The sequence below is a fragment of the Triturus cristatus genome, chromosome 4_1 (assembly GCF_964204655.1).
Source record: "Triturus cristatus chromosome 4_1, aTriCri1.1, whole genome shotgun sequence".
NCBI classification, from domain to species: domain Eukaryota; kingdom Metazoa; phylum Chordata; class Amphibia; order Caudata; family Salamandridae; genus Triturus; species Triturus cristatus.
This window is the reverse complement of record NC_140585.1, coordinates 139,963,812-139,988,161: the sequence shown is the minus strand read 5'-3', so window position 1 is coordinate 139,988,161 and position 24,350 is coordinate 139,963,812. Positions and strand designations below refer to the sequence as shown.

General features: G+C 38.8%; 19 non-coding genes across 19 annotated transcripts; all 19 read left to right on the top strand.

Moving 5' to 3' along the window:
• The first annotated feature begins 809 nt into the window (after nt 1-809).
• Nucleotides 810-881, top strand: TRNAC-GCA (transfer RNA cysteine (anticodon GCA)). Its single transcript has one exon. It is a non-coding gene; the product is annotated as a tRNA-Cys (tRNA).
• A 2,077-nt stretch (nt 882-2,958) lies between these two features.
• Nucleotides 2,959-3,030, top strand: TRNAC-GCA (transfer RNA cysteine (anticodon GCA)). The gene has a single exon. It is a non-coding gene; the product is annotated as a tRNA-Cys (tRNA).
• Nucleotides 3,031-4,038: 1,008 nt separating this feature from the next.
• TRNAC-GCA (transfer RNA cysteine (anticodon GCA)) lies at nt 4,039-4,110 on the top strand. Its single transcript has one exon. It is a non-coding gene; the product is annotated as a tRNA-Cys (tRNA).
• Nucleotides 4,111-5,107: 997 nt separating this feature from the next.
• On the top strand, nt 5,108-5,179 carry TRNAC-GCA (transfer RNA cysteine (anticodon GCA)). The gene has a single exon. It is a non-coding gene; the product is annotated as a tRNA-Cys (tRNA).
• A 1,008-nt stretch (nt 5,180-6,187) lies between these two features.
• Nucleotides 6,188-6,259, top strand: TRNAC-GCA (transfer RNA cysteine (anticodon GCA)). Its single transcript has one exon. It is a non-coding gene; the product is annotated as a tRNA-Cys (tRNA).
• Nucleotides 6,260-7,256: 997 nt separating this feature from the next.
• TRNAC-GCA (transfer RNA cysteine (anticodon GCA)) lies at nt 7,257-7,328 on the top strand. Its single transcript has one exon. It is a non-coding gene; the product is annotated as a tRNA-Cys (tRNA).
• Nucleotides 7,329-8,336: 1,008 nt separating this feature from the next.
• TRNAC-GCA (transfer RNA cysteine (anticodon GCA)) lies at nt 8,337-8,408 on the top strand. Its single transcript has one exon. It is a non-coding gene; the product is annotated as a tRNA-Cys (tRNA).
• A 991-nt stretch (nt 8,409-9,399) lies between these two features.
• Nucleotides 9,400-9,471, top strand: TRNAC-GCA (transfer RNA cysteine (anticodon GCA)). The gene has a single exon. It is a non-coding gene; the product is annotated as a tRNA-Cys (tRNA).
• A 1,008-nt stretch (nt 9,472-10,479) lies between these two features.
• On the top strand, nt 10,480-10,551 carry TRNAC-GCA (transfer RNA cysteine (anticodon GCA)). Its single transcript has one exon. It is a non-coding gene; the product is annotated as a tRNA-Cys (tRNA).
• Nucleotides 10,552-11,547: 996 nt separating this feature from the next.
• On the top strand, nt 11,548-11,619 carry TRNAC-GCA (transfer RNA cysteine (anticodon GCA)). The gene has a single exon. It is a non-coding gene; the product is annotated as a tRNA-Cys (tRNA).
• Nucleotides 11,620-12,628: 1,009 nt separating this feature from the next.
• Nucleotides 12,629-12,700, top strand: TRNAC-GCA (transfer RNA cysteine (anticodon GCA)). The gene has a single exon. It is a non-coding gene; the product is annotated as a tRNA-Cys (tRNA).
• Nucleotides 12,701-13,697: 997 nt separating this feature from the next.
• Nucleotides 13,698-13,769, top strand: TRNAC-GCA (transfer RNA cysteine (anticodon GCA)). The gene has a single exon. It is a non-coding gene; the product is annotated as a tRNA-Cys (tRNA).
• Nucleotides 13,770-14,777: 1,008 nt separating this feature from the next.
• Nucleotides 14,778-14,849, top strand: TRNAC-GCA (transfer RNA cysteine (anticodon GCA)). The gene has a single exon. It is a non-coding gene; the product is annotated as a tRNA-Cys (tRNA).
• A 997-nt stretch (nt 14,850-15,846) lies between these two features.
• On the top strand, nt 15,847-15,918 carry TRNAC-GCA (transfer RNA cysteine (anticodon GCA)). The gene has a single exon. It is a non-coding gene; the product is annotated as a tRNA-Cys (tRNA).
• A 1,008-nt stretch (nt 15,919-16,926) lies between these two features.
• TRNAC-GCA (transfer RNA cysteine (anticodon GCA)) lies at nt 16,927-16,998 on the top strand. Its single transcript has one exon. It is a non-coding gene; the product is annotated as a tRNA-Cys (tRNA).
• A 2,078-nt stretch (nt 16,999-19,076) lies between these two features.
• On the top strand, nt 19,077-19,148 carry TRNAC-GCA (transfer RNA cysteine (anticodon GCA)). Its single transcript has one exon. It is a non-coding gene; the product is annotated as a tRNA-Cys (tRNA).
• Nucleotides 19,149-20,145: 997 nt separating this feature from the next.
• On the top strand, nt 20,146-20,217 carry TRNAC-GCA (transfer RNA cysteine (anticodon GCA)). The gene has a single exon. It is a non-coding gene; the product is annotated as a tRNA-Cys (tRNA).
• Nucleotides 20,218-21,226: 1,009 nt separating this feature from the next.
• TRNAC-GCA (transfer RNA cysteine (anticodon GCA)) lies at nt 21,227-21,298 on the top strand. Its single transcript has one exon. It is a non-coding gene; the product is annotated as a tRNA-Cys (tRNA).
• Nucleotides 21,299-22,295: 997 nt separating this feature from the next.
• On the top strand, nt 22,296-22,367 carry TRNAC-GCA (transfer RNA cysteine (anticodon GCA)). The gene has a single exon. It is a non-coding gene; the product is annotated as a tRNA-Cys (tRNA).
• Nucleotides 22,368-24,350: the final 1,983 nt, after the last annotated feature.

Below are 24,350 nucleotides of genomic sequence, written 5' to 3'. Positions count from 1 at the left end.
TTGGAATCCGGCTCTTCCTTTCACAGCTTCAAGCAAAGAGAATCACTATGAAAACAATTGAAAACTTTGTTATACAGTTTGGTGCTTCCTTGTAGCGCACTAAAGAAATGGCATAGTATACTCGGCAGCGCTGCAGTCAATCTATTTCTCATTTAACCTGTGTCCTCAGTCTTACATATATTCCTCCTCTCCTCTGTGCATACAAAATATGTGTTTGTTTAAAGCACTTCATTCTTGTGCAACGTAGAAACTATTTAATTTCTCCTTAAAACCTCTGCCTACGTGCAAAATGTATGAACCCTCGTTGCAGATGAAAAAAGGCTGGCTCGAAGACTCAGGCCATTTTCGAACACAAAATGGCCTTTTCTGATATATTAAATTGATGGTACTTGAAAGGGACGTTTGGGTGTACCTTCCAAATACCAAATTGCAGTGGTATGTAGAAATGTTTTTCGTCCATCATTTGGCCCAAAACAATCATACTTCACCACCATCTCGGTGATTGTGGTAACCAATCCGCGAAAGGATAAGGCGTCCCGTAAAAACCTCTTCCCCTTTGAGAATGTTTCAAAACAAGCATTTTATGAACAGGCATTGGTCCTATGGACCACTGCCTGTTCAAATAAAATAACAATGAAACATATAAATATTTTTATTAAACGATCCCGTTTTCCTTCAATAAATAATATTAAGAACTACTTCTCCTGTTCCACAGTTTCAAGCTTGTACTTTCCGGCCCAACTGAGCATGATGCTCACACTCTTTCATGAGGTACTGATATATTTTCATTCCGACTCTCACAAACAGGTGGGGATATAGCTCAGTGGTAGAGCATTTGACTGCAGATCAAGAGGTCCCTGGTTCAAATCCAGGTGTCCCCTTGGTCTGTTTTGGTTCTTGTGTTTGTAGGTGGGACTTTTCATAAAACCCCTTTGGATCATCATTGACAGAGTCAGTGTTCGCTTGGATCTTACACTTTAACAGCATTACTATGTCACTGCTCAAAACCTGAGAGTAAATGCCTTTTTATACAGGGCTCGGTATTCCGTATGGGAAATGTCTGAAAAAGCATTGATTTATTTTGGAATCTGGCTCTTCCTTTCACAGCACCAAACAAAGGGAATGGACTATGAAAGCAATTGGCAACTTTGTTTTACAGTTTAGTGCTTCCTTCAATCGCACTACAGAAATTGCATAGAAAAGTGGGCAGCAATGCAGTCAATCTATTCCTCATTTAACCTGTGTCCTCAGTCTTACATGTATTCCACCTCTTCTCTGTGCATACAAAGTATGTGTTTGTTTGAAGCACTTCATTTTTGTGCAATGCATAATCTATTTACTTTCTACTAAAATACGCTGCCCACGTACAAGATGTACGAACCCTAGTTGCAGGTGCAAGCAGGCTGGTCTGAGAAACCAGGCCATTTGCGAACACAAAATAGCTTTTTCTGATGTATTAAATCGAAGGTACATGAAAGGGGTGTTTGGTTGTACCTTCAAATACCAAATTGTAGTGGTATGCAGAAATGTTTTTTCACCGTAATTTGGCCCAAAACAATCATACTTCACCACCATATCAGTGATTGTGGTAATCAATCCACAAAGATAAGTAGTCTCGTAAAAACCTCTTCCCCTTTGAGAATGTTTCAAAACAAACATTTTAATTACAGATATTGGTCCTATGGACCACTGCCTATTCAAATAAAATAACAATTAAACATATACATTTTGTTTTTTAAATGATCCTGTTTTCCTTTAATTAATAATATTGAGAACTACTTCTCCTTTTCCACAGTTTCAAGCTCGTACTTTGTGGCCCAACTGAGCTTGAGCCTCTCACTCTTTCATGATGTACTGATATATTGTCATTCTGATCTTTGAAAACAGTTGGGGATATAACTCAGTGGTAGAGCATTTGACTGCAGATCAAGAGGTCCCTGGTTCAAATCCGGGTGTCCCCTAAACCTATTTTGGTTTTGGTGTTTGTAGCTGGGATCTTTCATAAAGTCCCTATGGATCACCATTGAGAGAGTCAGTGTTCAGTTGGATCTTATACTTTATTAGCATTACAGTGTCACTGCTCAAAACCTGGGAATAAATGCATTTTTACACAGGGCGTGGGAACTTTCTGAAACATCATTGATTTATTTTGGAATCCGGCTCTTCCTTTCACAGCTTCAAGCAAAGAGAATCACTATGAAAACAATTGAAAACTTTGTTATACAGTTTGGTGCTTCCTTGTAGCGCACTAAAGAAGTGGCATAGTATACTCGGCAGCGCTGCAGTCAATCTATTTCTCATTTAACCTGTGTCCTCAGTCTTACATATATTCCTCCTCTCCTCTGTGCATACAAAATATGTGTTTGTTTAAAGCACTTCATTCTTGTGCAACGTAGAAACTATTTAATTTCTCCTTAAAACCTCTGCCTACGTGCAAAATGTATGAACCCTCGTTGCAGATGAAAAAAGGCTGGCTCGAAGACTCAGGCCATTTTCGAACACAAAATGGCCTTTTCTGATATATTAAATTGATGGTACTTGAAAGGGACGTTTGGGTGTACCTTCCAAATACCAGATTGCAGTGGTATGTAGAAATGTTTTTCGTCCATCATTTGGCCCAAAACAATCATACTTCACCACCATCTCGGTGATTGTGGTAACCAATCCGCGAAAGGATAAGGCGTCCCGTAAAAACCTCTTCCCCTTTGAGAATGTTTCAAAACAAGCATTTTATGTACAGGCATTGGTCCTATGGACCACTGCCTGTTCAAATAAAATAACAATGAAACATATAAATATTTTTTTTAAACGATCCCGTTTTCCTTCAATAAATAATATTAAGAACTACTTCTCCTGTTCCACAGTTTCAAGCTTGTACTTTCCGGCCCAACTGAGCATGATGCTCACACTCTTTCATGAGGTACTGATATATTTTCATTCCGACTCTCACAAACAGGTGGGGATATAGCTCAGTGGTAGAGCATTTGACTGCAGATCAAGAGGTCCCTGGTTCAAATCCAGGTGTCCCCTTGGCCTGTTTTGGTTCTTGTGTTTGTAGTTGGGACTTTTCATAAAACCCCTTTGGATCATCATTGACAGAGTCAGTGTTCGCTTGGATCTTACACTTTAACAGCATTACAATGTCACTGCTCAAAACCTGAGAGTAAATGCATTTTTATACAGGGCTCGGTATTCCGTATGGGAAATGTCTGAAAAAGCATTGATTTATTTTGGAATCTGGCTCTTCCTTTCACAGCACCAAACAAAGGGAATGGACTATAAAAGCAATTGGCAACTTTGTTTTACAGTTTAGTGCTTCCTTCAATCGCACTACAGAAATTGCATAGAAAAGTGGGCAGCAATGCAGTCAATCTATTCCTCATTTAACCTGTGTCCTCAGTCTTACATGTATTCCACCTCTTCTCTGTGCATACAAAGTATGTGTTTGTTTGAAGCACTTCATTTTTGTGCAATGCATAATCTATTTACTTTCTACTAAAATACGCTGCCCACGTACAAGATGTACGAACGCTAGTTGCAGGTGCAAGCAGGCTGGTCTGAGAAACCAGGCCATTTGCGAACACAAAATAGCTTTTTCTGATGTATTAAATCGAAGGTACATGCAAGGGGTGTTTGGTTGTACCTTCAAATACCAAATTGTAGTGGTATGCAGAAATGTTTTTTCACCGTAATTTGGCCCAAAACAATCATACTTCACCACCATATCAGTGATTGTGGTAATCAATCCACAAAGATAAGTAGTCTCGTAAAAACCTCTTCCCCTTTGAGAATGTTTCAAAACAAACATTTTAATTACAGATATTGGTCCTATGGACCACTGCCTATTCAAATAAAATAACAATTAAACATATACATTTTGTTTTTTAAATGATCCTGTTTTCCTTTAATTAATAATATTGAGAACTACTTCTCCTTTTCCACAGTTTCAAGCTCGTACTTTGTGGCCCAACTGAGCTTGAGCCTCTCACTCTTTCATGATGTACTGATATATTGTCATTCTGATCTTTGAAAACAGTTGGGGATATAGCTCAGTGGTAGAGCATTTGACTGCAGATCAAGAGGTCCCTGGTTCAAATCCGGGTGTCCCCTAAACCTATTTTGGTTTTGGTGTTTGTAGCTGGGATCTTTCATAAAGTCCCTATGGATCACCATTGACAGAGTCAGTGTTCAGTTGGATCTTATACTTTATTAGCATTACAGTGTCACTGCTCAAAACCTGGGAATAAATGCATTTTTACACAGGGCGTGGGAACTTTCTGAAACATCATTGATTTATTTTGGAATCCGGCTCTTCCTTTCACAGCTTCAAGCAAAGAGAATCACTATGAAAACAATTGAAAACTTTGTTATACAGTTTGGTGCTTCCTTGTAGCGCACTAAAGAAATGGCATAGTATACTCGGCAGCGCTGCAGTCAATCTATTTCTCATTTAACCTGTGTCCTCAGTCTTACATATATTCCTCCTCTCCTCTGTGCATACAAAATATGTGTTTGTTTAAAGCACTTCATTCTTGTGCAACGTAGAAACTATTTAATTTCTCCTTAAAACCTCTGCCTACGTGCAAAATGTATGAACCCTCGTTGCAGATGAAAAAAGGCTGGCTCGAAGACTCAGGCCATTTTCGAACACAAAATGGCCTTTTCTGATATATTAAATTGATGGTACTTGAAAGGGACGTTTGGGTGTACCTTCCAAATACCAAATTGCAGTGGTATGTAGAAATGTTTTTCGTCCATCATTTGGCCCAAAACAATCATACTTCACCACCATCTCGGTGATTGTGGTAACCAATCCGCGAAAGGATAAGGCGTCCCGTAAAAACCTCTTCCCCTTTGAGAATGTTTCAAAACAAGCATTTTATGTACAGGCATTGGTCCTATGGACCACTGCCTGTTCAAATAAAATAACAATGAAACATATAAATATTTTTATTAAACGATCCCGTTTTCCTTCAATAAATAATATTAAGAACTACTTCTCCTGTTCCACAGTTTCAAGCTTGTACTTTCCGGCCCAACTGAGCATGATGCTCACACTCTTTCATGAGGTACTGATATATTTTCATTCCGACTCTCACAAACAGGTGGGGATATAGCTCAGTGGTAGAGCATTTGACTGCAGATCAAGAGGTCCCTGGTTCAAATCCAGGTGTCCCCTTGGCCTGTTTTGGTTCTTGTGTTTGTAGGTGGGACTTTTCATAAAACCCCTTTGGATCATCATTGACAGAGTCAGTGTTCGCTTGGATCTTACACTTTAACAGCATTACAATGTCACTGCTCAAAACCTGAGAGTAAATGCATTTTTATACAGGGCTCCGTATTCCGTATGGGAAATGTCTGAAAAAGCATTGATTTATTTTGGAATCTGGCTCTTCCTTTCACAGCACCAAACAAAGGGAATGGACTATAAAAGCAATTGGCAACTTTGTTTTACAGTTTAGTGCTTCCTTCAATCGCACTACAGAAATTGCATAGAAAAGTGGGCAGCAATGCAGTCAATCTATTCCTCATTTAACCTGTGTCCTCAGTCTTACATGTATTCCACCTCTTCTCTGTGCATACAAAGTATGTGTTTGTTTGAAGCACTTCATTTTTGTGCAATGGATAATCTATTTACTTTCTACTAAAATACGCTGCCCACGTACAAGATGTACGAACCCTAGTTGCAGGTGCAAGCAGGCTGGTCTGAGAAACCAGGCCATTTGCGAACACAAAATAGCTTTTTCTGATGTATTAAATCGAAGGTACATGAAAGGGGTGTTTGGTTGTACCTTCAAATACCAAATTGTAGTGGTATGCAGAAATGTTTTTTCACCGTAATTTGGCCCAAAACAATCATACTTCACCACCATATCAGTGATTGTGGTAATCAATCCACAAAGATAAGTAGTCTCGTAAAAACCTCTTCCCCTTTGAGAATGTTTCAAAACAAACATTTTAATTACAGATATTGGTCCTATGGACCACTGCCTATTCAAATAAAATAACAATTAAACATATACATTTTGTTTTTTAAATGATCCTGTTTTCCTTTAATTAATAATATTGAGAACTACTTCTCCTTTTCCACAGTTTCAAGCTCGTACTTTGTGGCCCAACTGAGCTTGAGCCTCTCACTCTTTCATGATGTACTGATATATTGTCATTCTGATCTTTGAAAACAGTTGGGGATATAGCTCAGTGGTAGAGCATTTGACTGCAGATCAAGAGGTCCCTGGTTCAAATCCGGGTGTCCCCTAAACCTATTTTGGTTTTGGTGTTTGTAGCTGGGATCTTTCATAAAGTCCCTATGGATCACCATTGACAGAGTCAGTGTTCAGTTGGATCTTATACTTTATTAGCATTACAGTGTCACTGCTCAAAACCTGGGAATAAATGCATTTTTACACAGGGCGTGGGAACTTTCTGAAACATCATTGATTTATTTTGGAATCCGGCTCTTCCTTTCACAGCTTCAAGCAAAGAGAATCACTATCAAAACAATTGAAAACTTTGTTATACAGTTTGGTGCTTCCTTGTAGCGCACTAAAGAAATGGCATAGTATACTCGGCAGCGCTGCAGTCAATCTATTTCTCATTTAACCTGTGTACTCAGTCTTACATATATTCCTCCTCTCCTCTGTGCATACAAAATATGTGTTTGTTTAAAGCACTTCATTCTTGTGCAACGTAGAAACTATTTAATTTCTCCTTAAAACCTCTGCCTACGTGCAAAATGTATGAACCCTCGTTGCAGATGAAAAAAGGCTGGCTCGAAGACTCAGGCCATTTTCGAACACAAAATGGCCTTTTCTGATATATTAAATTGATGGTACTTGAAAGGGACGTTTGGGTGTACCTTCCAAATACCAGATTGCAGTGGTATGTAGAAATGTTTTTCGTCCATCATTTGGCCCAAAACAATCATACTTCACCACCATCTCGGTGATTGTGGTAACCAATCCGCGAAAGGATAAGGCGTCCCGTAAAAACCTCTTCCCCTTTGAGAATGTTTCAAAACAAGCATTTTATGTACAGGCATTGGTCCTATGGACCACTGCCTGTTCAAATAAAATAACAATGAAACAGATAAATATTTTTTTTAAACGATCCCGTTTTCCTTCAATAAATAATATTAAGAACTACTTCTCCTGTTCCACAGTTTCAAGCTTGTACTTTCCGGCCCAACTGAGCATGATGCTCACACTCTTTCATGAGGTACTGATATATTTTCATTCCGACTCTCACAAACAGGTGGGGATATAGCTCAGTGGTAGAGCATTTGACTGCAGATCAAGAGGTCCCTGGTTCAAATCCAGGTGTCCCCTTGGCCTGTTTTGGTTCTTGTGTTTGTAGTTGGGACTTTTCATAAAACCCCTTTGGATCATCATTGACAGAGTCAGTGTTCGCTTGGATCTTACACTTTAACAGCATTACAATGTCACTGCTCAAAACCTGAGAGTAAATGCATTTTTATACAGGGCTCGGTATTCCGTATGGGAAATGTCTGAAAAAGCATTGATTTATTTTGGAATCTGGCTCTTCCTTTCACAGCACCAAACAAAGGGAATGGACTATAAAAGCAATTGGCAACTTTGTTTTACAGTTTAGTGCTTCCTTCAATCGCACTACAGAAATTGCATAGAAAAGTGGGCAGCAATGCAGTCAATCTATTCCTCATTTAACCTGTGTCCTCAGTCTTACATGTATTCCACCTCTTCTCTGTGCATACAAAGTATGTGTTTGTTTGAAGCACTTCATTTTTGTGCAATGCATAATCTATTTACTTTCTACTAAAATACGCTGCCCACGTACAAGATGTACGAACCCTAGTTGCAGGTGCAAGCAGGCTGGTCTGAGAAACCAGGCCATTTGCGAACACAAAATAGCTTTTTCTGATGTATTAAATCGAAGGTACATGCAAGGGGTGTTTGGTTGTACCTTCAAATACCAAATTGTAGTGGTATGCAGAAATGTTTTTTCACCGTAATTTGGCCCAAAACTATCATACTTCACCACCATATCAGTGATTGTGGTAATCAATCCACAAAGATAAGTAGTCTCGTAAAAACCTCTTCCCCTTTGAGAATGTTTCAAAACAAACATTTTAATTACAGATATTGGTCCTATGGACCACTGCCTATTCAAATAAAATAACAATTAAACATATACATTTTGTTTTTTAAATGATCCTGTTTTCCTTTAATTAATAATATTAAGAACTACTTCTCCTTTTCCACAGTTTCAAGCTCGTACTTTGTGGCCCAACTGAGCTTGAGCCTCTCACTCTTTCATGATGTACTGATATATTGTCATTCTGATCTTTGAAAACAGTTGGGGATATAGCTCAGTGGTAGAGCATTTGACTGCAGATCAAGAGGTCCCTGGTTCAAATCCGGGTGTCCCCTAGACCTATTTTGGTGTTTGTAGCTGGGATCTTTCATAAAGTCCCTATGGATCACCATTGACAGAGTCAGTGTTCAGTTGGATCTTATACTTTATTAGCATTACAGTGTCACTGCTCAAAACCTGGGAATAAATGCATTTTTACACAGGGCGTGGGAACTTTCTGAAAAATCATTGATTTATTTTGGAATCCGGCTCTTCCTTTCACAGCTTCAAGCAAAGAGAATCACTATGAAAACAATTGAAAACTTTGTTATACAGTTTGGTGCTTCCTTGTAGCGCACTAAAGAAATGGCATAGTATACTCGGCAGCGCTGCAGTCAATCTATTTCTCATTTAACCTGTGTCCTCAGTCTTACATATATTCCTCCTCTCCTCTGTGCATACAAAATATGTGTTTGTTTAAAGCACTTCATTCTTGTGCAACGTAGAAACTATTTAATTTCTCCTTAAAACCTCTGCCTACGTGCAAAATGTATGAACCCTCGTTGCAGATGAAAAAAGGCTGGCTCGAAGACTCAGGCCATTTTCGAACACAAAATGGCCTTTTCTGATATATTAAATTGATGGTACTTGAAAGGGACGTTTGGGTGTACCTTCCAAATACCAGATTGCAGTGGTATGTAGAAATGTTTTTCGTCCATCATTTGGCCCAAAACAATCATACTTCACCACCATCTCGGTGATTGTGGTAACCAATCCGCGAAAGGATAAGGCGTCCCGTAAAAACCTCTTCCCCTTTGAGAATGTTTCAAAACAAGCATTTTATGTACAGGCATTGGTCCTATGGACCACTGCCTGTTCAAATAAAATAACAATGAAACATATAAATATTTTTTTTAAACGATCCCGTTTTCCTTCAATAAATAATATTAAGAACTACTTCTCCTGTTCCACAGTTTCAAGCTTGTACTTTCCGGCCCAACTGAGCATGATGCTCACACTCTTTCATGAGGTACTGATATATTTTCATTCCGACTCTCACAAACAGGTGGGGATATAGCTCAGTGGTAGAGCATTTGACTGCAGATCAAGAGGTCCCTGGTTCAAATCCAGGTGTCCCCTTGGCCTGTTTTGGTTCTTGTGTTTGTAGTTGGGACTTTTCATAAAACCCCTTTGGATCATCATTGACAGAGTCAGTGTTCGCTTGGATCTTACACTTTAACAGCATTACAATGTCACTGCTCAAAACCTGAGAGTAAATGCATTTTTATACAGGGCTCGGTATTCCGTATGGGAAATGTCTGAAAAAGCATTGATTTATTTTGGAATCTGGCTCTTCCTTTCACAGCACCAAACAAAGGGAATGGACTATAAAAGCAATTGGCAACTTTGTTTTACAGTTTAGTGCTTCCTTCAATCGCACTACAGAAATTGCATAGAAAAGTGGGCAGCAATGCAGTCAATCTATTCCTCATTTAACCTGTGTCCTCAGTCTTACATGTATTCCACCTCTTCTCTGTGCATACAAAGTATGTGTTTGTTTGAAGCACTTCATTTTTGTGCAATGCATAATCTATTTACTTTCTACTAAAATACGCTGCCCACGTACAAGATGTACGAACCCTAGTTGCAGGTGCAAGCAGGCTGGTCTGAGAAACCAGGCCATTTGCGAACACAAAATAGCTTTTTCTGATGTATTAAATCGAAGGTACATGCAAGGGGTGTTTGGTTGTACCTTCAAATACCAAATTGTAGTGGTATGCAGAAATGTTTTTTCACCGTAATTTGGCCCAAAACAATCATACTTCACCACCATATCAGTGATTGTGGTAATCAATCCACAAAGATAAGTAGTCTCGTAAAAACCTCTTCCCCTTTGAGAATGTTTCAAAACAAACATTTTAATTACAGATATTGGTCCTATGGACCACTGCCTATTCAAATAAAATAACAATTAAACATATACATTTTGTTTTTTAAATGATCCTGTTTTCCTTTAATTAATAATATTGAGAACTACTTCTCCTTTTCCACAGTTTCAAGCTCGTACTTTGTGGCCCAACTGAGCTTGAGCTTCTCACTCTTTCATGATGTACTGATATATTGTCATTCTGATCTTTGAAAACAGTTGGGGATATAGCTCAGTGGTAGAGCATTTGACTGCAGATCAAGAGGTCCCTGGTTCAAATCCGGGTGTCCCCAAAACTATTTTGGTTTTGGTGTTTGTAGCTGGGATCTTTCATAAAGTCCCTATGGATCACCATTGACAGAGTCAGTGTTCAGTTGGATCTTATACTTTATTAGCATTACAGTGTCACTGCTCAAAACCTGGGAATAAATGCATTTTTACACAGGGCGTGGGAACTTTCTGAAACATCATTGATTTATTTTGGAATCCGGCTCTTCCTTTCACAGCTTCAAGCAAAGAGAATCACTATGAAAACAATTGAAAACTTTGTTATACAGTTTGGTGCTTCCTTGTAGCGCACTAAAGAAATGGCATAGTATACTCGGCAGCGCTGCAGTCAATCTATTTCTCATTTAACCTGTGTCCTCAGTCTTACATATATTCCTCCTCTCCTCTGTGCATACAAAATATGTGTTTGTTTAAAGCACTTCATTCTTGTGCAACGTAGAAACTATTTAATTTCTCCTTAAAACCTCTGCCTACGTGCAAAATGTATGAACCCTCGTTGCAGATGAAAAAAGGCTGGCTCGAAGACTCAGGCCATTTTCGAACACAAAATGGCCTTTTCTGATATATTAAATTGATGGTACTTGAAAGGGACGTTTGGGTGTACCTTCCAAATACCAAATTGCAGTGGTATGTAGAAATGTTTTTCGTCCATCATTTGGCCCAAAACAATCATACTTCACCACCATCTCGGTGATTGTGGTAACCAATCCGCGAAAGGATAAGGCGTCCCGTAAAAACCTCTTCCCCTTTGAGAATGTTTCAAAACAAGCATTTTATGTACAGGCATTGGTCCTATGGACCACTGCCTGTTCAAATAAAATAACAATGAAACATATAAATATTTTTTTTAAACGATCCCGTTTTCCTTCAATAAATAATATTAAGAACTACTTCTCCTGTTCCACAGTTTCAAGCTTGTACTTTCCGGCCCAACTGAGCATGATGCTCACACTCTTTCATGAGGTACTGATATATTTTCATTCCGACTCTCACAAACAGGTGGGGATATAGCTCAGTGGTAGAGCATTTGACTGCAGATCAAGAGGTCCCTGGTTCAAATCCAGGTGTCCCCTTGGCCTGTTTTGGTTCTTGTGTTTGTAGTTGGGACTTTTCATAAAACCCCTTTGGATCATCATTGACAGAGTCAGTGTTCGCTTGGATCTTACACTTTAACAGCATTACAATGTCACTGCTCAAAACCTGAGAGTAAATGCATTTTTATACAGGGCTCGGTATTCCGTATGGGAAATGTCTGAAAAAGCATTGATTTATTTTGGAATCTGGCTCTTCCTTTCACAGCACCAAACAAAGGGAATGGACTATAAAAGCAATTGGCAACTTTGTTTTACAGTTTAGTGCTTCCTTCAATCGCACTACAGAAATTGCATAGAAAAGTGGGCAGCAATGCAGTCAATCTATTCCTCATTTAACCTGTGTCCTCAGTCTTACATGTATTCCACCTCTTCTCTGTGCATACAAAGTATGTGTTTGTTTGAAGCACTTCATTTTTGTGCAATGCATAATCTATTTACTTTCTACTAAAATACGCTGCCCACGTACAAGATGTACGAACCCTAGTTGCAGGTGCAAGCAGGCTGGTCTGAGAAACCAGGCCATTTGCGAACACAAAATAGCTTTTTCTGATGTATTAAATCGAAGGTACATGCAAGGGGTGTTTGGTTGTACCTTCAAATACCAAATTGTAGTGGTATGCAGAAATGTTTTTTCACCGTAATTTGGCCCAAAACTATCATACTTCACCCCCATATCAGTGATTGTGGTAATCAATCCACAAAGATAAGTAGTCTCGTAAAAACCTCTTCCCCTTTGAGAATGTTTCAAAACAAACATTTTAATTACAGATATTGGTCCTATGGACCACTGCCTATTCAAATGAAATAACAATTAAACATATACATTTTGTTTTTTTAAATGATCCTGTTTTCCTTTAATTAATAATATTAAGAACTACTTCTCCTTTTCCACAGTTTCAAGCTCGTACTTTGTGGCCCAACTGAGCTTGAGCCTCTCACTCTTTCATGATGTACTGATATATTGTCATTCTGATCCTTGAAAACAGTTGGGGATATAGCTCAGTGGTAGAGCATTTGACTGCAGATCAAGAGGTCCCTGGTTCAAATCCGGGTGTCCCCTAAACCTATTTTGGTTTTGGTGTTTGTAGCTGGGATCTTTCATAAAGTCCCTATGGATCACCATTGACAGAGTCAGTGTTCAGTTGGATCTTATACTTTATTAGCATTACAGTGTCACTGCTCAAAACCTGGGAATAAATGCATTTTTACACAGGGCGTGGGAACTTTCTGAAACATCATTGATTTATTTTGGAATCCGGCTCTTCCTTTCACAGCTTCAAGCAAAGAGAATCACTATGAAAACAATTGAAAACTTTGTTATACAGTTTGGTGCTTCCTTGTAGCGCACTAAAGAAATGGCATAGTATACTCGGCAGCGCTGCAGTCAATCTATTTCTCATTTAACCTGTGTCCTCAGTCTTACATATATTCCTCCTCTCCTCTGTGCATACAAAATATGTGTTTGTTTAAAGCACTTCATTCTTGTGCAACGTAGAAACTATTTAATTTCTCCTTAAAACCTCTGCCTACGTGCAAAATGTATGAACCCTCGTTGCAGATGAAAAAAGGCTGGCTCGAAGACTCAGGCCATTTTCGAACACAAAATGGCCTTTTCTGATATATTAAATTGATGGTACTTGAAAGGGACGTTTGGGTGTACCTTCCAAATACCAAATTGCAGTGGTATGTAGAAATGTTTTTCGTCCATCATTTGGCCCAAAACAATCATACTTCACCACCATCTCGGTGATTGTGGTAACCAATCCGCGAAAGGATAAGGCGTCCCGTAAAAACCTCTTCCCCTTTGAGAATGTTTCAAAACAAGCATTTTATGTACAGGCATTGGTCCTATGGACCACTGCCTGTTCAAATAAAATAACAATGAAACATATAAATATTTTTATTAAACGATCCCGTTTTCCTTCAATAAATAATATTAAGAACTACTTCTCCTGTTCCACAGTTTCAAGCTTGTACTTTCCGGCCCAACTGAGCATGATGCTCACAATCTTTCATGAGGTACTGATATATTTTCATTCCGACTCTCACAAACAGGTGGGGATATAGCTCAGTGGTAGAGCATTTGACTGCAGATCAAGAGGTCCCTGGTTCAAATCCAGGTGTCCCCTTGGTCTGTTTTGGTTCTTGTGTTTGTAGGTGGGACTTTTCATAAAACCCCTTTGGATCATCATTGACAGAGTCAGTGTTCGCTTGGATCTTACACTTTAACAGCATTACAATGTCACTGCTCAAAACCTGAGAGTAAATGCATTTTTATACAGGGCTCGGTATTCCGTATGGGAAATGTCTGAAAAAGCATTGATTTATTTTGGAATCTGGCTCTTCCTTTCACAGCACCAAACAAAGGGAATGGACTATGAAAGCAATTGGCAACTTTGTTTTACAGTTTGGTGCTTCCTTTGATCGCACTACAGAAATTGCATAGAAAAGTGGGCAGCAATGCAGTCAATCTATTCCTCATTTAACCTGTGTCCTCAGTCTTACATGTATTCCACCTCTTCTCTGTGCATACAAAGTATGTGTTTGTTTGAAGCACTTCATTTTTGTGCAATGCATAATCTATTTACTTTCTACTAAAATACGCTGCCCACGTACAAGATGTACGAACCCTAGTTGCAGGTGCAAGCAGGCTGGTCTGAGAAACCAGGCCATTTGCGAACACAAAATAGCTTTTTCTGATGTATTAAATCGAAGGTACATGAAAGGGGTGTTTGGTTGTACCTTCAAATACCAAATTGTAGTGGTATGCAGAAATGTTTTTTCACCGTAATTTGGCCCAAAACAATCATACTTCACCACCATATCAGTGATTGTGGTAATCAATCCACAAAGATAAGTAGTCTCGTAAAAACCTCTTCCCCTTTGAGAATGTTTCAAAACAAACATTTTAATTACAGATATTGGTCCTATGGACCACTGCCTATTCAAATAAAATAACAATTAAACATATACATTTTGTTTTTTAAATGATCCTGTTTTCCTTTAATTAATAATATTAAGAACTACTTCTCCTTTTCCACAGTTTCAAGCTCGTACTTTGTGGCCCAACTGAGCTTGAGCCTCTCACTCTTTCATGATGTACTGATATATTGTCATTCTGATCTTTGAAAACAGTTGGGGATATAGCTCAGTGGTAGAGCATTTGACTGCAGATCAAGAGGTCCCTGGTTCAAATCCGGGTGTCCCCTAAACCTATTTTGGTTTTGGTGTTTGTAGCTGGGATCTTTCATAAAGTCCCTATGGATCACCATTGACAGAGTCAGTGTTCAGTTGGATCTTATACTTTATTAGCATTACAGTGTCACTGCTCAAAACCTGGGAATAAATGCATTTTTACACAGGGCGTGGGAACTTTCTGAAACATCATTGATTTATTTTGGAATCCGGCTCTTCCTTTCACAGCTTCAAGCAAAGAGAATCACTATGAAAACAATTGAAAACTTTGTTATACAGTTTGGTGCTTCCTTGTAGCGCACTAAAGAAATGGCATAGTATACTCGGCAGCGCTGCAGTCAATCTATTTCTCATTTAACCTGTGTCCTCAGTCTTACATATATTCCTCCTCTCCTCTGTGCATACAAAATATGTGTTTGTTTAAAGCACTTCATTCTTGTGCAACGTAGAAACTATTTAATTTCTCCTTAAAACCTCTGCCTACGTGCAAAATGTATGAACCCTCGTTGCAGATGAAAAAAGGCTGGCTCGAAGACTCAGGCCATTTTCGAACACAAAATGGCCTTTTCTGATATATTAAATTGATGGTACTTGAAAGGGACGTTTGGGTGTACCTTCCAAATACCAAATTGCAGTGGTATGTAGAAATGTTTTTCGTCCATCATTTGGCCCAAAACAATCATACTTCACCACCATCTCGGTGATTGTGGTAACCAATCCGCGAAAGGATAAGGCGTCCCGTAAAAACCTCTTCCCCTTTGAGAATGTTTCAAAACAAGCATTTTATGTACAGGCATTGGTCCTATGGACCACTGCCTGTTCAAATAAAATAACAATGAAACATATAAATATTTTTTTTAAACGATCCCGTTTTCCTTCAATAAATAATATTAAGAACTACTTCTCCTGTTCCACAGTTTCAAGCTTGTACTTTCCGGCCCAACTGAGCATGATGCTCACACTCTTTCATGAGGTACTGATATATTTTCATTCCGACTTTCACAAACAGGTGGGGATATAGCTCAGTGGTAGAGCATTTGACTGCAGATCAAGAGGTCCCTGGTTCAAATCCAGGTGTCCCCTTGGCCTGTTTTGGTTCTTGTGTTTGTAGTTGGGACTTTTCATAAAACCCCTTTGGATCATCATTGACAGAGTCAGTGTTCGCTTGGATCTTACACTTTAACAGCATTACAATGTCACTGCTCAAAACCTGAGAGTAAATGCATTTTTATACAGGGCTCGGTATTCCGTATGGGAAATGTCTGAAAAAGCATTGATTTATTTTGGAATCTAGCTCTTCCTTTCACAGCACCAAACAAAGGGAATGGACTATAAAAGCAATTGGCAACTTTGTTTTACAGTTTAGTGCTTCCTTCAATCGCACTACAGAAATTGCATAGAAAAGTGGGCAGCAATGCAGTCAATCTATTCCTCATTTAACCTGTGTCCTCAGTCTTACATGTATTCCACCTCTTCTCTGTGCATACAAAGTATGTGTTTGTTTGAAGCACTTCATTTTTGTGCAATGCATAATCTATTTACTTTCTACTAAAATACGCTGCCCACGTACAAGATGTACGAACCCTAGTTGCAGGTGCAAGCAGGCTGGTCTGAGAAACCAGGCCATTTGCGAACACAAAATAGCTTTTTCTGATGTATTAAATCGAAGGTACATGCAAGGGGTGTTTGGTTGTACCTTCAAATACCAAATTGTAGTGGTATGCAGAAATGTTTTTTCACCGTAATTTGGCCCAAAACAATCATACTTCACCACCATATCAGTGATTGTGGTAATCAATCCACAAAGATAAGTAGTCTCGTAAAAACCTCTTCCCCTTTGAGAATGTTTCAAAACAAACATTTTAATTACAGATATTGGTCCTATGGACCACTGCCTATTCAAATAAAATAACAATTAAACATATACATTTTGTTTTTTAAATGATCCTGTTTTCCTTTAATTAATAATATTAAGAACTACTTCTCCTTTTCCACAGTTTCAAGCTCGTACTTTGTGGCCCAACTGAGCTTGAGCCTCTCACTCTTTCATGATGTACTGATATATTGTCATTCTGATCTTTGAAAACAGTTGGGGATATAGCTCAGTGGTAGAGCATTTGACTGCAGATCAAGAGGTCCCTGGTTCAAATCCGGGTGTCCCCTAAACCTATTTTGGTTTTGGTGTTTGTAGCTGGGATCTTTCATAAAGTCCCTATGGATCACCATTGACAGAGTCAGTGTTCAGTTGGATCTTATACTTTATTAGCATTACAGTGTCACTGCTCAAAACCTGGGAATAAATGCATTTTTACACAGGGCGTGGGAACTTTCTGAAACATCATTGATTTATTTTGGAATCCGGCTCTTCCTTTCACAGCTTCAAGCAAAGAGAATCACTATGAAAACAATTGAAAACTTTGTTATACAGTTTGGTGCTTCCTTGTAGCGCACTAAAGAAATGGCATAGTATACTCGGCAGCGCTGCAGTCAATCTATTTCTCATTTAACCTGTGTCCTCAGTCTTACATATATTCCTCCTCTCCTCTGTGCATACAAAATATGTGTTTGTTTAAAGCACTTCATTCTTGTGCAACGTAGAAACTATTTAATTTCTCCTTAAAACCTCTGCCTACGTGCAAAATGTATGAACCCTCGTTGCAGATGAAAAAAGGCTGGCTCGAAGACTCAGGCCATTTTCGAACACAAAATGGCCTTTTATGATATATTAAATTGATGGTACTTGAAAGGGACGTTTGGGTGTACCTTCCAAATACCAAATTGCAGTGGTATGTAGAAATGTTTTTCGTCCATCATTTGGCCCAAAACAATCATACTTCACCACCATCTCGGTGATTGTGGTAACCAATCCGCGAAAGGATAAGGCGTCCCGTAAAAACCTCTTCCCCTTTGAGAATGTTTCAAAACAAGCATTTTATGTACAGGCATTGGTCCTATGGACCACTGCCTGTTCAAATAAAATAACAATGAAACATATAAATACTTTTTTTAAACGATCCCGTTTTCCTTCAATAAATAATATTAAGAACTACTTCTCCTGTTCCACAGTTTCAAGCTTGTACTTTCCGGCCCAACTGAGCATGATGCTCACACTCTTTCATGAGGTACTGATATATTTTCATTCCGACTCTCACAAACAGGTGGGGATATAGCTCAGTGGTAGAGCATTTGACTGCAGATCAAGAGGTCCGTGGTTCAAATCCAGGTGTCCCCTTGGCCTGTTTTGGTTCTTGTGTTTGTAGTTGGGACTTTTCATAAAACCCCTTTGGATCATCATTGACAGAGTCAGTGTTCGCTTGGATCTTACACTTTAACAGCATTACAATGTCACTGCTCAAAACCTGAGAGTAAATGCATTTTTATACAGGGCTCGGTATTCCGTATGGGAAATGTCTGAAAAAGCATTGATTTATTTTGGAATCTGGCTCTTCCTTTCACAGCACCAAACAAAGGGAATGGACTATAAAAGCAATTGGCAACTTTGTTTTACAGTTTAGTGCTTCCTTCAATCGCACTACAGAAATTGCATAGAAAAGTGGGCAGCAATGCAGTCAATCTATTCCTCATTTAACCTGTGTCCTCAGTCTTACATGTATTCCACCTCTTCTCTGTGCATACAAAGTATGTGTTTGTTTGAAGCACTTCATTTTTGTGCAATGCATAATCTATTTACTTTCTACTAAAATACGCTGCCCACGTACAAGATGTACGAACCCTAGTTGCAGGTGCAAGCAGGCTGGTCTGAGAAACCAGGCCATTTGCGAACACAAAATAGCTTTTTCTGATGTATTAAATCGAAGGTACATGCAAGGGGTGTTTGGTTGTACCTTCAAATACCAAATTGTAGTGGTATGCAGAAATGTTTTTTCACCGTAATTTGGCCCAAAACAATCATACTTCACCACCATATCAGTGATTGTGGTAATCAATCCACAAAGATAAGTAGTCTCGTAAAAACCTCTTCCCCTTTGAGAATGTTTCAAAACAAACATTTTAATTACAGATATTGGTCCTATGGACCACTGCCTATTCAAATAAAATAACAATTAAACATATACATTTTGTTTTTTTAAATGATCCTGTTTTCCTTTAATTAATAATATTAAGAACTACTTCTCCTTTTCCACAGTTTCAAGCTCGTACTTTGTGGCCCAACTGAGCTTGAGCCTCTCACTCTTTCATGATGTACTGATATATTGTCATTCTGATCTTTGAAAACAGTTGGGGATATAGCTCAGTGGTAGAGCATTTGACTGCAGATCAAGAGGTCCCTGGTTCAAATCCGGGTGTCCCCTAAACCTATTTTGGTTTTGGTGTTTGTAGCTGGGATCTTTCATAAAGTCCCTATGGATCACCATTGACAGAGTCAGTGTTCAGTTGGATCTTATACTTTATTAGCATTACAGTGTCACTGCTCAAAACCTGGGAATAAATGCATTTTTACACAGGGCGTGGGAACTTTCTGAAACATCATTGATTTATTTTGGAATCCGGCTCTTCCTTTCACAGCTTCAAGCAAAGAGAATCACTATGAAAACAATTGAAAACTTTGTTATACAGTTTGGTGCTTCCTTGTAGCGCACTAAAGAAATGGCATAGTATACTCGGCAGCGCTGCAGTCAATCTATTTCTCATTTAACCTGTGTCCTCAGTCTTACATATATTCCTCCTCTCCTCTGTGCATTCAAAATATGTGTTTGTTTAAAGCACTTCATTCTTGTGCAACGTAGAAACTATTTAATTTCTCCTTAAAACCTCTGCCTACGTGCAAAATGTATGAACCCTCGTTGCAGATGAAAAAAGGCTGGCTCGAAGACTCAGGCCATTTTCGAACACAAAATGGCCTTTTCTGATATATTAAATTGATGGTACTTGAAAGGGACGTTTGGGTGTACCTTCCAAATACCAAATTGCAGTGGTATGTAGAAATGTTTTTCGTCCATCATTTGGCCCAAAACAATCATACTTCACCACCATCTCGGTGATTGTGGTAACCAATCCGCGAAAGGATAAGGCGTCCCGTAAAAACCTCTTCCCCTTTGAGAATGTTTCAAAACAAGCATTTTATGTACAGGCATTGGTCCTATGGACCACTGCCTGTTCAAATAAAATAACAATGAAACATATAAATATTTTTTTTAAACGATCCCGTTTTCCTTCAATAAATAATATTAAGAACTACTTCTCCTGTTCCACAGTTTCAAGCTTGTACTTTCCGGCCCAACTGAGCATGATGCTCACACTCTTTCATGAGGTACTGATATATTTTCATTCCGACTCTCACAAACAGGTGGGGATATAGCTCAGTGGTAGAGCATTTGACTGCAGATCAAGAGGTCCCTGGTTCAAATCCAGGTGTCCCCTTGGCCTGTTTTGGTTCTTGTGTTTGTAGTTGGGACTTTTCATAAAACCCCTTTGGATCATCATTGACAGAGTCAGTGTTCGCTTGGATCTTACACTTTAACAGCATTACAATGTCACTGCTCAAAACCTGAGAGTAAATGTATTTTTATACAGGGCTCGGTATTCCGTATGGGAAATGTCTGAAAAAGCATTGATTTATTTTGGAATCTGGCTCTTCCTTTCACAGCACCAAACAAAGGGAATGGACTATAAAAGCAATTGGCAACTTTGTTTTACAGTTTAGTGCTTCCTTCAATCGCACTACAGAAATTGCATAGAAAAGTGGGCAGCAATGCAGTCAATCTATTCCTCATTTAACCTGTGTCCTCAGTCTTACATGTATTCCACCTCTTCTCTGTGCATACAAAGTATGTGTTTGTTTGAAGCACTTCATTTTTGTGCAATGCATAATCTATTTACTTTCTACTAAAATACGCTGCCCACGTACAAGATGTACGAACCCTAGTTGCAGGTGCAAGCAGGCTGGTCTGAGAAACCAGGCCATTTGCGAACACAAAATAGCTTTTTCTGATGTATTAAATCGAAGGTACATGCAAGGGGTGTTTGGTTGTACCTTCAAATACCAAATTGTAGTGGTATGCAGAAATGTTTTTTCACCGTAATTTGGCCCAAAACAATCATACTTCACCACCATATCAGTGATTGTGGTAATCAATCCACAAAGATAAGTAGCCTCGTAAAAACCTCTTCCCCTTTGAGAATGTTTCAAAACAAACATTTTAATTACAGATATTGGTCCTATGGACCACTGCCTATTCAAATAAAATAACAATTAAACATATACATTTTGTTTTTTTAAATGATCCTGTTTTCCTTTAATTAATAATATTAAGAACTACTTCTCCTTTTCCACAGTTTCAAGCTCGTACTTTGTGGCCCAACTGAGCTTGAGCCTCTCACTCTTTCATGATGTACTGATATATTGTCATTCTGATCTTTGAAAACAGTTGGGGATATAGCTCAGTGGTAGAGCATTTGACTGCAGATCAAGAGGTCCCTGGTTCAAATCCGGGTGTCCCCTAAACCTATTTTGGTTTTGGTGTTTGTAGCTGGGATCTTTCATAAAGTCCCTATGGATCACCATTGACAGAGTCAGTGTTCAGTTGGATCTTATACTTTATTAGCATTACAGTGTCACTGCTCAAAACCTGGGAATAAATGCATTTTTACACAGGGCGTGGGAACTTTCTGAAACATCATTGATTTATTTTGGAATCCGGCTCTTCCTTTCACAGCTTCAAGCAAAGAGAATCACTATGAAAACAATTGAAAACTTTGTTATACAGTTTGGTGCTTCCTTGTAGCGCACTAAAGAAATGGCATAGTATACTCGGCAGCGCTGCAGTCAATCTATTTCTCATTTAACCTGTGTCCTCAGTCTTACATATATTCCTCCTCTCCTCTGTGCATACAAAATATGTGTTTGTTTAAAGCACTTCATTCTTGTGCAACGTAGAAACTATTTAATTTCTCCTTAAAACCTCTGCCTACGTGCAAAATGTATGAACCCTCGTTGCAGATGAAAAAAGGCTGGCTCGAAGACTCAGGCCATTTTCGAACACAAAATGGCCTTTTCTGATATATTAAATTGAAGGTACTTGAAAGGGACGTTTGGGTGTACCTTCCAAATACCAAATTGCAGTGGTATGTAGAAATGTTTTTCGTCCATCATTTGGCCCAAAACAATCATACTTCACCACCATCTCGGTGATTGTGGTAACCAATCCGCGAAAGGATAAGGTGTCCCGTAAAAACCTCTTCCCCTTTGAGAATGTTTCAAAACAAGCATTTTATGTACAGGCATTGGTCCTATGGACCACTGCCTGTTCAAATAAAATAACAATGAAACATATAAATATTTTGTTTAAACGATCCCGTTTTCCTTCAATAAATAATATTAAGAACTACTTCTCCTGTTCCACAGTTTCAAGCTTGTACTTTCCGGCCCAACTGAGCATGATGCTCACACTCTTTCATGAGGTACTGATATATTTTCATTCCGACTCTCACAAACAGGTGGGGATATAGCTCAGTGGTAGAGCATTTGACTGCAGATCAAGAGGTCCCTGGTTCAAATCCAGGTGCCCCCTTGGCCTGTTTTGGTTCTTGTGTTTGTAGCTGGGACTTTTCATAAAACCCCTTTGGATCATCATTGACAGAGTCAGTGTTCGCTTGGATCTTACACTTTAATAGCATTTCAATGTCACTGCTCAAAACCTGAGAGTAAATGCATTTTTATACAGGGCTCGGTATTTCGTATGGGAAATGTCTGAAAAAGCATTGATTTATTTTGGAATCTGGCTCTTCCTTTCACAGCACCAAACAAAGGGAATGGACTATGAAAGCAATTGACAACTTTGTTTTACAGTTTGGTGCTTCCTTCGATCGCACTACAGAAATTGCATAGAAAAGTGGGCAGAAATGCAGTCAATCTATTCCTCATTTAACCTGTGTCCTCAGTCTTACATGTATTCCACCTCTTCTCTGTGCATACAAAGTATGTGTTTGTTTGAAGCACTTCATTTTTGTGCAATGCATAATCTATTTACTTTCTACTAAAAAACGCTGCCCACGTACAAGATGTATGAACCCTAGTTGCAGGTGCAAGCAGGCTGGTCTGAGAAACCAGGCCATTTGCGAACACAAAATTGCTTTTTCTGATGTATTAAATCGAAGGTACATGAAATGGGTGTTTGGTTGTACCTTCAAATACCAAATTGTAGTGGTATGTAGAAATGTTTTTTCACCGTAATTTGGCCCAAAACAATCATACTTCACCACCATATCAGTGATTGTGGTAATCAATCCACAAAGATAAGTAGTCTCGTAAAAACCACTTCCCCTTTGAGAATGTTTCAAAACAAACATTTTAATTACAGATATTGGTCCTATGGACCACTGCCTATTCAAATAAAATAACAATTAAACATATACATTTTGTTTTTTAAATGATCCTGTTTTCCTTTAATTAATAATATTAAGAACTACTTCTCCTTTTCCACAGTTTCAAGCTCGTACTTTGTGGCCCAACTGAGCTTGAGCCTCTCACTCTTTCATGATGTACTGATATATTGTCATACTGATCTTTGAAAACAGTTCTGGATATAGCTCAGTGGTAGAGCATTTGACTGCAGATCAAGAGGTCCCTGGTTCAAATCCGGGTGTCCCCTAGACCTATTTTGGTTTTGGTGTTTGTAGCTGGGATCTTTCATAAAGTCCCTATGGATCACCATTGACAGAGTCAGTGTTCAGTTGGATCTTATACTTTATTAGCATTACAGTGTCACTGCTCAAAACCTGGGAATAAATGCATTTTTACACAGGGCGTGGGAACTTTCTGAAACATCATTGATTTATTTTGGAATCCGGCTCTTCCTTTCACAGCTTCAAGCAAAGAGAATCACTATGAAAACAATTGAAAACTTTGTTATACAGTTTGGTGCTTCCTTGTAGCGCACTAAAGAAATGGCATAGTATACTCGGCAGCGCTGCAGTCAATCTATTTCTCATTTAACCTGTGTCCTCAGTCTTACATATATTCCTCCTCTCCTCTGTGCATACAAAATATGTGTTTGTTTACAGCACTTCATTCTTGTGCAACGTAGAAACTATTTAATTTCTCCTTAAAACCTCTGCCTACGTGCAAAATGTATGAACCCTCGTTGCAGATGAAAAAAGGCTGGCTCGAAGACTCAGGCCATTTTCGAACACAAAATGGCCTTTTCTGATATATTAAATTGATGGTACTTGAAAGGGACGTTTGGGTGTACCTTCCAAATACCAAATTGCAGTGGTATGTAGAAATGTTTTTCGTCCATCATTTGGCCCAAAACAATCATACTTCACCACCATCTCGGTGATTGTGGTAACCAATCCGCGAAAGAATAAGGCGTCCCGTAAAAACCTCTTCCCCTTTGAGAATGTTTCAAAACAAGCATTTTATGTACAGGCATTGGTCCTATGGACCACTGCCTGTTCAAATAAAATAACAATCAAACATATAAATATTTTTTTTAAACGATCCCGTTTTCCTTCAATAAATAATATTAAGAACTACTTCTCCTGTTCCACAG